At 39.4% G+C, this 16,248-nt stretch overlaps 1 protein-coding gene across 4 annotated transcripts in view; it reads left to right on the top strand.

Annotated features, from left to right (window-relative positions):
* Window positions 1-16,248, top strand: part of ARHGAP6 (Rho GTPase activating protein 6) — a 474,180-nt gene that overhangs the window by 373,556 nt on the left and 84,376 nt on the right. The window contains exons 1-2 of one of the 4 annotated variants that reach the window (XM_020284889.2): window positions 443-6,111; window positions 6,220-6,295. The exons of 2 other annotated variants lie outside the window; for them this stretch is intronic. The gene's annotated coding sequence lies outside the window, so the exon portion shown is untranslated. Of the gene's footprint in view, window positions 1-442; window positions 6,112-6,219; window positions 6,296-16,248 lie in introns of those variants that run through there. One more of the 4 variants, XM_012784836.3, reaches the window with a different exon arrangement.

Here is a 16,248-nt window from a genome sequence, read left to right as displayed (position 1 = left end):
AATATACATCAAGGTTAGAGAGCTGTTGTTCTAAAAGGTATCACCACTTATATCTGAACTAAATTTGCTTTTGAAGGTATTTATGAAATTATTATAGCCAGACTTTTTCTGCAGTCTAGAAATGTAGCTACATATATTTTTGTTTAGAGCAGCTTACTTGCTCACTTTCTTTGTAAGTAAAGGTTTAGATGAGTTAACCATCAGCCTTTGACTGAAAATGTATAAGTTGTCTTTCCCCACTTAGAATAAAGTGGTACAACTCATGCTGATTTTAAATTACTTATTAAAAGAGTTTAATGAGAAACTTTATCTTCAGCTGAAACTGAGAGGTCCTTGTCCATAGCTCACATTTTAGACAACAGATTAGAGGTGATTGGTGTCCATATATTTGGTGATATTCAAAATTATTCATTAAGGTAATAAGTCAATTAAGTCTCATGTAATTTTGAGAAAATTGTTTTCCTTTCTCATTAGAGAAGAATCTCATTAAGAGAAGACTTTTGCAAAATGTTAAGTGCAATTGATGAAACAAAATGTCATCAAATGTAGCACTGAAATGAGAAAGTGGAAAGAAATTCACTTTGGCAATTTTTGTTGTTGCCTATTTTGTTTTGCCTATGAGTTTTCAGTATAGAGTTTTCCATCTCCTAAATATAACATTCATTTATCCTTAAGGCTTATTTTATTTCCTGCTGACTTGTAAATATCTGATATGGGGTCGGGTCTTCAGTTCGAAGTAACATTACTTTAGCATCACTATATCTTTTAGATAATCTTGTTCCAAAATCCATTCCTTTTTTAGTGACCAGTGACATATGCCCATATCGTAATGAATGACATTATTTATTACTCTGACAGAGAGTTCACATGACATCTTACCCATAATAAGGGTCCTCTCATTTGAGTGTCCTTGTTCCAGAAGCATCCAACCTTATAACTCAGCATTGTTCACAATATGAGTAGAAGGAGCAGCTCTAAAAGAAAGACCATTCTCTGTGGCTTACTAGAACCAGTGATATCATATCCAGAGTCCTCCATGAGAATCAGGAGGGAATTATCTTTTCCAAGTTCACCATCCTCAGCACCTAAAATGAGATAGGAATTCCTCACTCTATACTCAAAGACATTTCTCCAATATAATCTTGGACCTTTCTGGTGATCCATATGTATTGGAAAAATTGAGGGAGTCTTGTAAAGAAAACATCTCTAAGGTCTGCTTGTTTTATTGCTGCCTAGAGTTGCTTTTTGTCAGTAGATGCCACTTGCGGACCCTCCCTTTGCCACTTGCATTGTAGACCTCAATGTTTGGCTTCCTCTTCTTATCTGCTTCCTATCCATGCTGCACCACTCTGCCTCATAACCTCTTTCATGGTATTACACCCTTATGCAAAAACTTAGGGCGGATGTTTTTAATTGTAAAGGATGTGACATTCAGGAGGTTTTCTGAATGCGTTTCCTTCTTTCCTTAAAAACAAACAAACAAATAAAAAAAAAAAAAACAGTCCCTCCCCTTATTCCTGGAGATCATTGCCCCATCATTTGGCTTTCTATTCTCTACTTTATCCTGCTGCCCTGCCTGTGTTTATGCACATTTCTGTGCCTTGATTCCACGGGGATTTGGGGACTAGCTGCCCTCCATGTATTTGCCAGATTTCTTCCAGTTGCAGAGAGGCTATCCAGTTTCTGTTTGATGGTCTAAGTCATGCTTGCTTTGCACGTGTTTCTTCCAAGCAACTGAAGAAAAGGTCAGTGGCATGCTGTGATACAGCCTAGGGGTTAAACCCACTGCATTTGGAAACAGACTGCCTGGGTTTGAATCCCAACTCCTTACTTCCCAGTTGTGTGATTTCCTGCAAATTATCTAAATTCCCTTTATCTCAGTTTCTTGTCTGCAAAATGAGGATTAATTCTAGCACCTTCCTCCTAGTATAGTGAGAATTCATGGAGGCAATAAGCAAGCATTAAATATTATATGTTCTTTATTGTGGTTTTGACTGTTTCAGATTCATGGCTTTAAATATCTATCCAGTTACCTATTACTTTGTTTTGATAGTAGATTTTAGATCTGAAGGATCTGAAAATTACTATCCCTACAAATAGCTCGCAGTAGCAGCAGGTGGATGCTAGCAATTAGACCAATGTCAGGGTGTTGGGAATGGAGAGAGGACAGACAGCTACAGTTAAGGAAGCAAATGGCAGCAATGAGAGAATGCAGAATCCTCCTTCTGCCCTATGGCTTGTCACCTAGCCTCTGGAAGTTCTGAGCAATCCAAAGTCTGATAATTAAACTAAATGATACCACATTTTCACTGAGCTCTTTAAGGTAGCAAATGAAGTAAAATGTCCTTTGCAATTTGCATTTTTTATGTACAGTCAAAAAATATTAAAACCTTAAGTGTCAATTCTATGCTACCAGTCAAAAAAGGTTAATCAGACCAAAGAAAGATTTTTCAGTACTGAATGTGACCTAAATGAGATTTCACCATGCCATTTTATTAGATTCAGTCATAATTCTGAAAGATAAAAGCATCACCTATTTCTAACCATTGACTATATATCATATAAGACCTGAAGAATGTTATTAAAATACATTTTTTATAAAAGACTTTCTACATGCTTTGCAAAATGTTGTATAAAGAAAAATTTTTATTTTACTGTCCAGTTGATCAACTGCTCTCTTTCTATGTGAAAATGTAGAAGGGGAGGGAATGAGCCACCATGTAGTTCAGTGGGAAGAAGTATAGGAGGAGTTCCAGAGGTTAGGGCTCCAGATTCAGACAACTTAGATTTGTGATCTATGTGGACGCAGGAAGTTAAGGAAGGCAAGATTAGCTGCTCTGTCAGATATGCCCCCAAAATCTCATAGTACAAGCTTATTTCTCATTCTTATTGTTAGAGTGTCCACAATTGGTGGGACAGCTGTGCTTCAGCAAGGATTCAGGACTCAGGCTGCTTCTTCCTTTCATTCAGTTGGGAATTGGCTGGGTTTGGATTTGGCTGAGACACTGGGGCAACTAAGCCTTTCTCATTCTCCATGTGGCCTCTTCACATGGTCTGTCCATCACAGTAGCTAGACTTATGATGTGATGGCTCAATGGTCCTAAGAGTGCAGAAGCAGAAGTTTCCAGGCCTTCTTAAGTCTTAGGTCCAGAATTGGCTTGGCATCACCCTCTGCCACATTTGATTGGTTAAAGCAAATCACAGGGCCAGCCAGGATTGAAGGGCAGAGGACTACACTAGGCGTGAATACGGAAAGGCGTCGTCCACACCTGGGACTACCGGACATGGCTTGGAGGGCTTCCAGGGTGCTGTCTCCAGGTTTTTATAGTCCAGGGCTAGAAGTGAAGCCTTTCACTTCATCTGACATTCCACTGGCTAGAGCCCAGTCACATGACCACTATTAACTGCAGGGGAGGCTGGGAAGTATAGACTAGCTGAATGCCTGCAAAAAAGAGGTGCAGGCCAGTCTCTTCCTTACTGTGTACCTTCCAGTTCTGTGCCTCTGTCACCTCCTCCGTACAATGGAATTGTGGAAGGGAGTGAATGCCTGACCCAGATAAAGTACTTACCACCTAACACACGCTCAGTAATTTCTACTATTGTTATTATTATTTGCTATTCTGTAGCAGCTATTTGATTTTATTCCATTTAAGTCAATACACATGGCAGTGGATGCCAGGCTGAGGGATTTGAACTTTGTCCTGGAGCTAATGAGGATACTTCAAAGAGTTTTAAGCATAAGAGTGCTATAATAACAAATATGTTCACTCAAAAAGTTTGACAAAGTGGTCTATAATAGCTTTGCTTTGAATGTGAAAAATAGCACCAATGTTATACAGACATAATTCAGAATAAGAGGCAAGGAGAAGGTAGAGTAAGTGCTGAGTGGAATAGATTCTGAGGCTGTAAATTGTTCCTTGGTTTGGCTATGGGTGGGTTAAAAGGGAAAAAAATGACTGTTGTGTTCTCTGCATTTTTCTGATTAGCAAAACTCTTCCACTAATAGGACCTTTTAATTGCTTCCTGATATTCATTTCCAAGGCGAGTTTGGGTGACTCGTTGGCCTCTTATTGGTTTTACTTAAAGGGTTGTTATTTAAATCTTAAAGAGAATTCCTTGTCTTCACCCTTTGTTTTTCTGGCTTGAATGCATTTTTCCAAAGAATGCCAAAGATACACAACTTCTCCATTATTTCTGTGTTTCCTCTTGGGGACCTGACTTGGTTCCACTCAGACTAGGAATTTCACAAAACATTGTCTCTTGAGATTATACGAGATTATTTGCTTAAAGAAATAGTTACCTTCTTATGAAATAATTGTTGATCTGACATTGTATGTCTTCATCAAATAGTTGATTTAAAATACCACTCCAGTCTGAGGTAATTGTTGTTCAATCATTGTCTCTTCCTCATTGGGCACTTATAACATGGTTCCTACTAGTGCTGACTCTGAACTGGCTCTGTCTTCCAGTTAATTTGTAAGCTTCATCGTGTTTGGGAACACAGTTGCATTTCTTACGAGCTGTGAATCTTTGGGCAAGTTACTTAACTTCTCTGTGCTTCTATTTCCTCACCTCTAATATAGGGAATATAATGTAACTACTTAGAATTCTTTTGATGGTTAAATGAGTCAGTGCCCATAAAATACTTAATGCCTGACAGTAAGTGCTCAATCAGAACTACATGTTGCTGTCATCTATTCATAAACTAAAAGATTTGCTTAACAATGAAAAATGAATTGCATATCCATTACTATCAATTTCATGTGAAATAATATATTAGTATTAATATGTCTAAAATACTAAATACTAATATACTAAATAACTTTATCCGATATAAACCATATTGACTACTTACTGGAATTATGAGTATTTTCAACACCTGAACCTTGAGAGTAGTGGAGGTGAAGGTAGGTATATGCAGTAATAGGTAGATTTTACTCTGAATTGCTCTAAGTGTAATCAATCTAGTAGAGAAAACTATTTGACATGTTTTATTGTTTTTAAACTCCTTCCTTGACTAAATAAATAGCAGCAGCAACAGAGGCTCTATGTGTGGCTTGCATGATTAAGCTCACGGAATCCTTGTAAAACCATACTGAGTCCCTTAATTTTGAATCAGTAAGATCTTCCATGAAATCATTTCCCAGTTTGTCAGTTATAATCACAGTGATTCTTTTGTTGGAATTCACTTGAGACCCATGAGAGAACTATAACTTCATATCGACTGGAAAACAAAGATGTCTTTTCAAGTTGTATTTGGTTCAGTGCCATGTGGAATACATGGAGATCAAGGTAATTTGTGATTAGGAGATGTTTTGAATCTTCCCTTTTCCCTGTGCTCTTCATGAACCCCACCCTAAACCCTCAGCCCTACCTGCACCCCCTTAAACATAGCCACGTGGGGCCATTCACTTTGACCTCCATATCCTCTGTTCAGGAAATGAACAATTTCTCAAGGACTATTGTTTCACAAAAAGCATAAAACGCAGAGCATGTGTTATGCTTCAGTGTAAAAGAAAATGGAACCTTTTTGTTTTTTAATGTTTGTGGCTAGTGTTAGGAAAATGAAGAAGTCAGTGGTTTTAAAATATAATTTAAGAATAGAGAATTTGTCCTAAGCAAAGAAAGCATCCTATGTGCTTTATCATGCTCTCAGGGGTTTTACCAGAGGCTTCCAACATTCTTTGGTTGATTCCTAATAAGGACAGTTTGCACAGTTACAATCCAATTACCGTTTGTAGATCCCTGTGGAAAAGGGATTTTTTAAAGAGAAATCCTTTCCTAACTCCAGTGTATTTCTTCAAAATAGTCTTATTAAAATAAGAAGCAGGAACTCTAGTTTCAATTTCTCTTCATTCTTTTTGTCCCTTCCCTTCCCTCCTTCTTCCTCCCCGACTTTCTCTCTCTCTCTCTCTCTGTCACACACACACACACACACACACACACACACACACACACACACACACACACTCAGTCACTAACTGAAGCATTTACTCAGGGACACAGCCAGCCTCGGTTCTGAAGGGACAGGAACTTCTCAATGGTCCGAGGAAAAGATTGCATATTTTTGGTCCCAAGATTCACAGTAGCGGAGGTCTCTGGCAACAAAAGGTATTGTGGGAGTCACAGCTATGCCAGCTGGGCCATTTCTCAGACACTCGATACAATCTGCCATTTCAGGATGCGTTTTTCACCAAAAAAATAATTGTTTTTAAACAGACGCAAGTTCCTACTGCAAGCTTAGTTCAGTGAGATTAGAGCGGACAGCAAAGACGTGGCTGATTATAATTCATGGGTAAGCAACACAAATATCTATACTTATACTTCTTTTTTAGAAGATGATTGTGATAAAATTCTGTGATTCTTTCACATGTATCTTGTGATTTAGGAAGAAAACTGGATTGATCAGTGTCTGAGATATGTGACAGCTAAAAACTGTGTCAATAGAGATTTATGAGAACCTTGTTTTTAGATTAACGATGTTGGAGCAGCTTGAAATGAGCAAACTCAAGCAAGGAGTGTGTTGTGATTAAATAGAATAGCAACAGTACAATTGGGCTGATTTCTGCAAAAGATCTGGGCACAGGCTGTTTTGAGGTCTGAAAGTGTAAAGTGGCTTACCTTTCCCTCTTGACTTCTTAAACGCGGGTGCAACATTTTAATTGCTGTGGCTGTGATAAATATGGGCTTTGGAGAACAACTCAGATATTAGATAAGGCTAATAATAAATACAATCTTAAGCTTCTGGATTTTTAAACAATGTCTGGCTTACCTTATTACAAGGATGTGTCTTGTAATGAAAAGGCTTTGTGGTGGAAAGAGGCAGAACATGACCCTCATGTCCCAGATCTCATTCTGCTACTGTAGGAGTCGCAGTTGCTTTGATCATTTGTGAACTTAGGGATTTGGATTGGTTTATCATGAGAAGTGATGCGGTCCATGTGGCGGTTATGAGTCTAAATTCTAGAACCTGAAGCCTGACTTCAAATCCCAACTCTACCACTTACTTCGTATGTGATCTTGGCAAGTTCCCTAAGCTCTGTGCCTCAGTTTCTTCATCTGAAATATGAGGATCATGATGGTAACATAATCCTTAGGTTTGTTGTAATAATTAGATGAGATAACACAAATAAAGGGCTGAGAGAAACTAGCAGAGTGGATCATCTATAAATGTGAGCAGTATTTTCAAGGTCTAATCTATCTCTGGAGGTCTGTTCTAATTTCAGTGAACTAAATTTAATTAGAGAAAGACAAGTAAAACTCTGAGCTTTGAGAATTTTCTAATTCTTGCAAGTGTTTCCATTTTCTGCAACTCTAGGATCTGTGCAGGCTGCTTTACCTCCTTCTCATCCAAGATTTGAGTGAAGTTTAAAACTAAGAATTACATTGGTGGCCAGTAGAAAAGTGCACAATTCAACTGGGGATAAACAGAAATGAAATTGGCCTTTTGTTCTGACATTTTTTCCCTTGGGGACTGCCAGTATGTGATTGTGTCCCCTCTATGCTAACCATTGGAGACGTTCTTTCCACTGGGAACAAGATGTAGGTGACATTTTTGTTTGTTTGTTTGTTTTGTTTTATAAGATGGTGTTAGCACAGCACTGGGTTTGACAATGTTCATTTCTACTTCTTTGGTTTATCAATAATCCAAATGAACAGGCCATTTGCAGATAACCACTTCTTTTCACCCTAGCAATTACATACTTCCCAATATCCTAAATTATTGCTCTGTTGTGTGATTTCTTTATAGGCTCCTTGGGATGTTTCCCAGAGAAACAAAATTTTAGGATAGGAGGGAAAGTTTGGTCCAAAAGGCAGATCCTAATCATAGATGTGCCTTTACGTTTAGTCTAGTCCAGGAGTCAGTAAACTTTTTGTGTAAAGGGTCAGATAATAAATATCTTTAGCTTTGCAAACTAGGCAGTCTCTCTTGCAGCTACTCAACTCTGCCATGGACAACACCTGAATGAATGAGTGACTGTGGCTGTGCGCCAATAAAACTTGATGTACGAAAACAAACAGTGGGCAGGATTTGAGTCACAGGCAGCAGTTTGCTGATCCCCGGCTAGTCTGCTTGTATCAGCAAAATCCTTACCATCATCCCCATTTCACAGATGAGGAAAGTGAATGTAAGCTGAGGCAAGGGGAATGTAAGTAGCTTGCTAAAGGTCCACATGGCTGGTAAGCGGCAGAACTGGGACTCAAACCCAGGCAGCCCAGCTTGCCAGCCCTTTGCTTTTAGCCACCACCCCAGTGCCACCCTTATGTCAAGCAGTCTCTGCCTGGGCTGCTCAGCTCCCAAAACCTGCCTGGCTCATTCTCTCACCTCCTTAAGGATTGGCTCAAATATCATGTTCTCAGTAATGCTGCCCTGGCAGCTGCCCAGCACTCGGATTCCCCTCACCTTGTGGCCACCTTCTTCTCTAGTGCTTAGCACTGTGTAAAACTTGCTGTGTAATTTGCTCATTTATTGGGTGTGTTTCTTATCTGTTTTCCTCGGAAGTTCCATGAGGGCAGAGCTCCTTGTTTTGTTCACTAATGAATCCCAAGGACCTAGAAGAGTGTCTGGCCTGTACTAGGTGCTTATTAACTATTTGTTGAATGGGTGAGGCTGGGTTTTCCATCATGCTACTGGAAAATATTGCAATAAATAGCCAATATGCCAAGGCAAAAGGTAAAAATGGACTACTATCCCTACCAACTGTCCAGAATTTCCTAAAATTCCTGCTCATAAAAAAGACCAAAATAGATAAGTAAAATATAAAAATTGTAAGCAATGTGGTAGAAGTGTTCAATCTTCTTAAAGACAGATCTGTTGAGGAGTGGCTGAAGAATCAAGAAAGGAAGAATTAACACATGTTATCCTGCTGCGTTTGTAAAGGAGTAAACCTCTTTTAAGAATTCAACCAGGCATGTGACAGCTATACAAATACCTGGGCTTTCCCCGGAAACTCATGAAGAAGGGAGTTCCTTGTCATTGGAGATGTGTTTATTTTGGAGTTCTAAAGAACTAGGCAACCCTTTTCAGAAATGTTGGTTGTAGGCCTGGTATTTAAACTTATGCCACGTTTCAGCAACACATTGTGATTTACCTGGGCATTTTGGCTCTACTAATTATTAATAAATGACACTTGGCCACATTAGAAAACAATTAGAGGAGATTTAGCCTCTGGCATGACTTATCTAAATGGCATGCCATTTTCCAGGCCCTATCCTACCTATCTGGTCTTTTTTCTGCCTCGCACCCATAGAGAACCACAATCCAGCTGACACCTTAAAAAAAAAAAAAGCATCATATACATAAAGTGATAGTGAAACCATTTATTCATGAATTCAACACATTTCTTAAGAGCTTTTGATGTCACTAGAACTGCCAGGCTTAACATGGGGATGCAAATTTAGAGTGGTGATGGTTAATATTAATTATAATTTAAATTTCTACTTATTCAGAGCTTGCTGAAAGCTAATAAGCCCTCTATAAGAAAATCATTTGCATTGTCTTGTCTGATACAATCCCTACAAACTGAGAGGTAAGCTTTTGTTCTTTGCTCCATCTTATTGATGAGAAAACTGAAGATCAGAGATGATTTGAATCTTACCAAAGTTCTCCCCACCACACCATTGGGTCTCAACCTTTATTGTGCAAAAATAAGACTCACTTGAGGATGCTGGTTTACATAAGATGGGGGTACTTGGGGCCTATCCCTTGTGACTCTAATTCCCTAAATCTATCCTAGAGCCCAGAACCTGCATGTTTAACAACGGTCATCTGCCCAGGTGATTCTGATGCCCTAAATTCACAAACCACATTTTGAATGGCCCTGCATCACCCCTTGCTTGGCCCTGGGGAGTTTTTACAGTTGGATGTGGTTAAAGAGATGCTGCAATTAGAGACTTGCCCCAAGGGCAAAAGAAAACAATGTGGTGTAGACCAAAACCAAAATTATTTCAATCAATTTTACTTCCTGGGAAAATCAAGTCTATTTGTAAAGATACAATTTAGCACAAAAGAATGACCTTTCTGAATAAATCATAGATATTATTAGATAGTTGGGTTTTTAGTCTGTCTTTTGCTTCTTTTTTCTAAATGTACAGACATATACTTCTGGTGGGAAGGACATCTTAGTCAACACTTTTAGTGAATTGTTTTCCACTTAATCAAGATTCTATTGCAGGGGTCCTCAAACTTTTAAACAGGGGGCCAGTTCACTGTCCCTCAGACCATTGGAGGGCCGTTGGAGAGTGTGGCGCACATTCCACACATGCGCACTGTGGGCCCGGGATGAGTGGGCTGCTAAGCAGGACAGGCAGCAGTGGCAAAAACACCCAGAGAACGGAATAAATGTGCTAGGCGGCCCGCATGTGGCCGCATGTGGCCCGCTGGCCGTAGTTTGAGGACGCCTGTTCTATTGTATTGGGACATTTTTTGTTTGCTTCTTTTAAATAAGTTTGTGGTGTTTGTGCTTCTTAATGCTTAAATATTAATAGGACTTAAAATAAGTCCTATGATTCTGTTTATGTACATAATATACAGAAATATACATGTATAATATACATAGTATATATAATATGCATAATAATACGTAGCTTAGGCCTTTAACGATAAAATGTATGAATTGTTAATATTTGCTGGTACTATCATTTTAAGGAGATTCTATGTAATCAGGCTCTAACAGTAGACCTAATTTATGTTATGCCAGGGTTTCACAACCTCTGCACTGTTGATATTTTGGTCCAGATAGTTCTTTATTGTGGGGACTGTCGTATGCATTGTGGGATGTTGAGCAGCATCCCTGGCCTCCACCTCCCAAATGTCAGTAGCACCCCTCCCCAGTTATAATACCAAAAATGTCTCCACATATCACTAAATGCCCCAGAGGGCAACATTACCCCCCAAGAACCACTGTGCTATATCCTTTTTTTAATTTTTTTTTATTTCAGTGTATTATGGAGGTACAAGTGTTAAGGTTACGTATACTGCCCGTGCCCCCTCCTCTCTCAAGTCAGAGCTTCGAGCGTGTCCATCCCCCAAACTTTGCACATCTTACTCGTTGTGTTTGTATATACCCATCTACCCAAAAGATCAAATGACACTCTACAAAAGAGACACCTGCACTCAAATGTTTATAGCAGCACAATTCACAATTGCAAAGCTGTGGAAACAACCCAAGTGCCCATCAATTCATGAGTGGATTAATAACATGTGGTATATGTCATAGAGTACTACTCAGCTTTAAGAAACAATGGTGATATAGCACCTCTTGTATATTCTTGGATAGAGCTGGAACCCATTCTACTAAGCGAAGTATCTCAAGAATGGAAAAACAAGCACCACATGTACTCACCAGCAAATTGGTATTAACAGATCAACACCTTAGTGGACATATAGCTATATCCTTTTTATCATATTGCTACCCTTTATAATCACATAGTGGTACCCCGGAATAAAAGTATATCTTTACAACTGTCAAGGCTTTTAGTCTATCCAGAGACATTGGGCCAGTTTCAATTTCACCTATATTTATAAAATTGAAACAATTTTGAAATCATCTATTTTCAATCCTTACAAAAATATCCTATGATGACCACTCTAAAGACCAGACTCAGAGAGCCTTAAAATGAGTCCTCCATGTATGAGATAAACAGTCACCAAAGAAAAATCCTGGCCTGGAATGCATATTTGAGAGTTTAGAAACAGCATGAAGCATATTCTAGGCTGTGCTGGGGGGCTTTGGTGTGCCTCCTGGGTGCTTGTTTTTTACTTTGTGGTACATGTCCTGAGAGTCACAGGGTCACATTGACCTTTGTGTTCATGTCATACTGCTCCTATGATGTCTGACGGGTGAGGGTGGATTTGATGGGTTGACGCTTCCGCAGATCACATATCATCACATTTACTTTCTCCCCAGTGTGCTGGTGTTTTTTTTTTGACTCATCAACAGGCTCTGTTTCAAAAGACTCTTTCATAGCAGCTTATTCAAATCCAGAATACCTCTTCCCACATATACACAATATTGCATGGTTTGGTTAAGTTTCCAATTTTGTTTTAGCTCATGATGTGCCTGATTCCTTAGACCCTAGATTGACAAATATTCATTCAGTGGCAATTAAATGCCGGGTACTGCCTTGGATACTGGGAGCACCAAGGTGAATAAGCCAGACAAGCTTCTTGCCCTCCTAAATCTAGCTGATAAATATGTTAATAGCTTCTGGTGCAGGCTCCTAAGACCGGGTCCCTAGCACGTGGTGGTAGATGCTGTGTAAATATGTCGGCAAACTATAGCTAGTGGGCCAAATCCAGCCTGCTGCCTGTTTGTATGACCTGCAAGTTAAGAATGATATTTACATTTCTAAATGGTTTTAAAAAATTCTAAAGAAGAATAATATTTTGTACAAGCAAAATTATATGACTTTTGAATTTTCATGTTCATAAATAGAGTTTTATTGGAACTTTTGTTTACACAGGGTCTATGGCTGTTGTGTGCTACAATGGCAGAATTGAGTAGTTGTGGCAGAGACCATAAGACCCACAAGGCCTAAACTATTTACTATATATAATTCTCTCTAATTCTATGTTATGGGAAAAGTGCTTTCAGAATTCCAGTCTTGGGACCTCTCCGGCTCAAATCGGTTTTGGTACCTGTAGTATGAAGCAGCACCTTAGTATCAGGTGGAAGGGAGAGAAGAATCTGATGGGAAGTCAAGATCTACTTTTTGAAGTGTCTGGGAGCATGCCCTCATCTGAACTCAGGCCCCTTCACCCCAGCAACCTCCGTTTCTAATGCTCTTTCCTACTCCTGGATCAGTTTCCTATTGCTGCTGTAACAAATCACCACACACTTAAAACAATACAAATTGAATACTTTACAGTTCTGGAGGTCAGATGTCTGATATAGGCCTCACTGGGCTAAAATCAAGGGCCGCATTCCTTCTGGATGCACTAGGAGAAAATTTGTTCCTTGCCTTTTCTGCTACTAGAAGCTGCCTGCGGTTCTTGGCTCCTATCTCCATCTTTAAAGCCAGCAGCCTGGCACTTTCAAATCTCCCTCTCTCCCCACCTCTGCTTCCATCATCACATCGCCTTCTCTGACTGAGCCACACCTGTGCCTCATGCTTGGTAGGACCCTTGTGATGACATTGGGCCCACCTGGACAGTTCAGGCTAGTATCCCTATCTCAAGAACCTGAATTTAATCACCTCTGCAAAGTCCCTTTTACCATGGAAAATAACATATGCACAGGTTTCTGGGATTTGGGTGTGGACATGTTTGGGGGAGATATTATTCTGTCAATCATACCTTCTAATAACTCCATTCTGTACTTCTCTTTACCCCTGCAGAACAAAATGCAGGCTGAGGGGCATCTCTCAAGCTTGGATATTGAAGAGGCTAAGAGTATGGGCTTTAGCTTCTAAGAGTGTCAATGTTTGAGTCAATTTTGTTGTTGTTGTTGTTGAGTGAAAAATAAATAAGGATTATGGTATCACTCCATTTGAAAAGAAAGCAGCATCATGCTTCCTCCCAGGTGTCTTGTAAGCTCAAGTTTTGTTTCAAAAAGTAACATCTTCACTATTATCACTGTCATAGAAATAGCTTTGTCCCTGTGGTAGATCTGCATCTTTCTTTGGTGATGGAGCACTTCTTGAATTTTCTAGACTTACTACAGAGCAGACTTATTACAATCAAAGTGAATGATGGGGGTACAGACTCTAACCTGCATCATAGCAAACCCTTGAGCTCAGTGGTTCTGAACCTTGGCTGCATGTGAGAATCAGTCAGGGAACATTAGAAAATATGAATGTTGTCTTAGCTTGGACTGCCACAACAAAATAACCCCATATGGTCTCTCTTTGGGCTAATAATCCCAAATACACCCAAGAAGTTTAAAAATCTAAAAAGTTAAAAATCACAGGCTGCAATATATGATGGACTGAAAGAAACCTAAAGCATTGCACTTCACTTTTTATTATGCTAAGTGTAGTCATTTGTGAACAGTTTGAGAAAAGAAACATATATTACTTGATTGTGTTGGACTGTTTTAATTGAGAGAACAAAATGAAGGCTCAAGAAAAAATGTAAACTGGCCAGGTTCTGTTTTGCCAGACTTAGGAATGTGTTTTAATTCTATTTGTTCAAGATAGAACATGGTGAAAATGATGGAACATCTTCCTTCTCTCCGTCTGCTGTTCCCCATCTTGGAGATTACTGTTACTATCTGCCCAGTTAACTCAAGCTAGAAACCCAAGAAGCATCCTACATTACTCCTTCTCTGTCCTCCATTGCATTTGGTTTGTCACCAGGCATCTATGTAGTGCTGTCCCCTATGTCTGTTCAAATTGGAATCAGCATCATACCTAGCCCAGAGTCTTTTCTCATCTCTGCATCTTTGATTTGCTCTCTCCTTCAATTCCTTAAGAAATGTGTTTCCAGTTATCTTCCCCATGTGCAAATCTGCTTGTGTTCCTCTCTTACTCATGGTTCCTGAATGACTAGCCATCACCTATGGAGAAAAATCTAATCTACCTTGCATTGCCAACAGAGAAGCCCTACAGGGTCTGGCCCTGACTTCTGCTTGGCTTCACTTCCTGCTGTTTCCCTCCTTCCAGCCTTGTAATTTCCTGAACAAGCCTGTTCTCTCGAACTCATTTGCCTTGGCACCCACTGTTTTCTCTCAAGTTGCATTTCTCCTCGGCAGATGCTTACCCCTCTTACTCAACTTGCAAGTCTCTACTGAAACACTACTTTCTCTATAAAGCCTTCCTTGATCCCCCAGAAAAATGGCAAAGTCCTGCCCCTCCAGGCTTTGTACTCTTTGAGAACAAGGACTGTGTTGTCATCTTAATTCCAAGCCTATTTCAGTGCTTAGCATGAAATAGGTGCTCATTAAATATTGTTTGAATTAACCAGGAGGACATAGGAAATAAGAACAAAATGTTCCTTCTAGGAATTGGTTTATTTCAGTCCTAAGCTATAGTTCAGAGGTTGGCAAACTACAGCACACCAGCCAGACCCAGCCTGCCACCTGTTTTTGTAAATAAAGTTTTATTGGAATATGGCCACACTCATTTATTTATAAATTATCTGTGGCTACTTTCATGCCACAAAGACACTGTTGAGTAGTTGTGACAGAAATCACATGGCTTATGAAGCCTGAAATATTTACCATTTGGCCCTTTACAGAAAATGTTGTCAAACCCCTGCTATAGATAATTAAGACCATTGGAGGTCATGTTTTTAAATGCTTTTAAAGAATAGATATGTAATTCTATTTTTTAAATTCAAATAGATTTAGGGGGTACAAGTGTATTTTTGTTACACTAGTGAATTTAATTGTGGGGGAGTCTAGGCTTTTAATATACCTGTCACCTGAATAGTGTACACTAAGCCCTATAGGTAATTTTTCACCCCACACCTCCTTCCCACCCTCCTTCTGAATCTCCAATGTCTATTAAGTTACTCTATATGACCATGCATACCCATTGCTTAGCTCCCACTTATAAGTGAGAACGTGCAGTATTTGGTTTTTTCTTCCTGGTTTACTTCCAGTTCCATCCAAGTTGCTGCAAAAGACATTAATTCCTTCTTTTTGATGGCTGAGTAGTAATCCATTGTATTTACATACCACATTTTCTGTGTCCATTCATCCATTGGTGGACACTTAGGTTGGTTCATATATGGATCTTTGCAATTGTGAATTATGCTGCAATGAATATATGGATGCAGGTGTCTTTTTAATAAAATGATTTTTTTTACTTTGGGTAGATACCTAGTAGTGAGATTGCTGGATCAAATGGTAGGTCTATTTTTAGTTCTTTGAGGAATCTCCACACTCATTTCCATGTATGCTGTACTAATTTACATTTCCATCAACAGTGTACAAGCATTCCCTTTAGCCATCAGCTCTCTTTAGTACCTAAGCCTCATATCAAAAAGTTATAAACTCACCTGAGACTTTCAATCTGGGGCGGGGGGAAGCAATTTACCAATAGTGTACCTTGTGGTTCCCTAAGCTTAGAGGGTGTGTGTGAGGTGTACCCAAGGCCCGAGTTCCCAACTCCTAACAGTTTAAACTTGTGCTTATTCTATTTATACCAGAAAAAGAAAAAAAAATTCCCAATAGACCAGCCCTGGAAGGATTTTCTTCGTTCACCAAATGTGATTGCAGCCTACCGACTTTGACTAGATTTGCCCACTCGCTCCTCTCCCCACATCCCTTCCTGCAGCATCTTCCCTGAACTCTTCCCAGGCTT

Source organism: Microcebus murinus, chromosome X, assembly GCF_040939455.1.
Source record: "Microcebus murinus isolate Inina chromosome X, M.murinus_Inina_mat1.0, whole genome shotgun sequence".
Lineage (NCBI taxonomy): Eukaryota > Metazoa > Chordata > Mammalia > Primates > Cheirogaleidae > Microcebus > Microcebus murinus.
Note: the sequence above shows the minus strand (reverse complement) of the source record. Positions and strands in the feature narration are given on the sequence as shown.